The sequence below is a fragment of the Colobus angolensis genome, unplaced genomic scaffold (genome assembly GCF_000951035.1).
Source record: "Colobus angolensis palliatus isolate OR3802 unplaced genomic scaffold, Cang.pa_1.0 Scaffold170, whole genome shotgun sequence".
NCBI lineage: Eukaryota > Metazoa > Chordata > Mammalia > Primates > Cercopithecidae > Colobus > Colobus angolensis.
The window spans coordinates 773908-775294 of record NW_012114822.1 but is presented as its reverse complement, the minus strand read 5'-3'; the positions used below and the strand labels follow the sequence as shown (position 1 = coordinate 775294).

The 1387-nt window shown below is 59.7% G+C and overlaps 1 protein-coding gene across 1 annotated transcript in view; it reads left to right on the top strand.

The window, feature by feature from the left end:
* Positions 1-6: 6 nt before the first annotated feature.
* Positions 7-1387, top strand: part of SLC45A1 (solute carrier family 45, member 1) — a 34119-nt gene continuing 32738 nt past the window's right edge. Inside the window, exon 1 of the mRNA XM_011938301.1 lies at positions 7-63. The gene's annotated coding sequence lies outside the window, so the exon portion shown is untranslated. The remainder of the gene's footprint in view (positions 64-1387) is intronic.

Genomic DNA, 1387 nt, shown 5'->3' with positions numbered 1-1387 from the left:
GGACCGCGGCCGGGCAGGCAGCAGCCCAGCGGGGACAGGGATGCCTGCCGTCTCCACCCACAGGTACCACCGTCTCCTCCGCGCCCTCCGCCCGCTCCCTGGCTCGGTGCCTGCCGGAGCGCCGCGCCCTGGGCCCCGGGGTAGTCAGGGCGCCGAGATCGGGACCCGAGGCCGGCACGGAGACCTTTGTTCCTCGTGGAAGTCTCATGAATTGCAGAGTCCACGGAGCTCCTCCGTCTCGCCCCTCCGAGGGCAGGAGCCTCGGGTCCGGGGGAAGGTGCCGGCCAGATGGCAGGTGCTCTCATCCTTGCTGGCAAAGGGACGAAACCCCGGCCTTGGCCCCAGGTCCTGATGCGCTCCTCGAGCCGGAGGCCTGGTCCCTGGTCACCTGGGCAGGTGTCATCCGCTCCCGGCTCACGTCTTGCCTGGGGCTGAGCCCTCTTGTTGACCAGGGGCCTGACAACGCCCCTCAGCGTCCCAGGGTTACTTAGCGAGGACACCGAGGACTCCCCTTTCCCGAGCGAGTCAGCACCAAGGGGAACGCTCGGAGATGGAAGCTGTTCAGCTCCTTCTGCCCTCGACAATGAGCAACTTCTCCAATTATTTCTAGAGTGACAGCCTTGCATGGTTTTCAGCTCTTATAGGAAAGCAGAGTCAGGGGCGGAGGAAAGCCACTTTCAGGCTGCACCTGGTCTGGGCTTCTGGGAAAAGTTGGCCCTGGAGTAGGGGTCAAGCTGCCGGAGATGCAAAGTGGGAAACGGCCGCGATTCAGTAACTAGCCTGTTAAGTGCACCCTCCCGAGTCCGCAGAGCCCCTTCCTGGTCCGGGAGGACCTCACTGAAGAATTTTGAGAATGGGTAGAAAGAAGCATGAGGGGCTGGGCGCCGCGGCTCATGCCTGTAATCCCAGCACTTTGGAAGGCCGAGGCGGGTGGATCAGCTGAGGTCAGGGGTTCTAGACCAGCCTGGCCAACATGGGGAAACCCCATCTCTACTAAAAAAAAAAAAAAAACTAGCCAAGCGTGGTGGCGCACGCCTGTAATCCCAGCTACTTGGAAGGTTGAGGCAGGAGAATTGCTTGAACCCAGGAGGTGGAGTTTGCAGTGAGCCGAGATCACACCACTGCTCTGTAGCCTGGGTGATAGAGTGAGATTCCGTATCAAATAAATAAATAAGTCAATAAGCCTGAGGAAGGGAGGTGGCCCAAGGCAACCCCGTGGCGGGAACCCATTTTCATAAAGAGAAGAAAGATATGAGGAAATGGGCCGGGCGCGGTGGCTCAAGCCTGTAATCCCAGCACTTTGGGAGGCCGAGACGGGCGGATCACGAAGTCAGGAGATCGAGACGATCCTGGCTAAAACAGTGAAACCCCGTCTCTACTAAAAAAA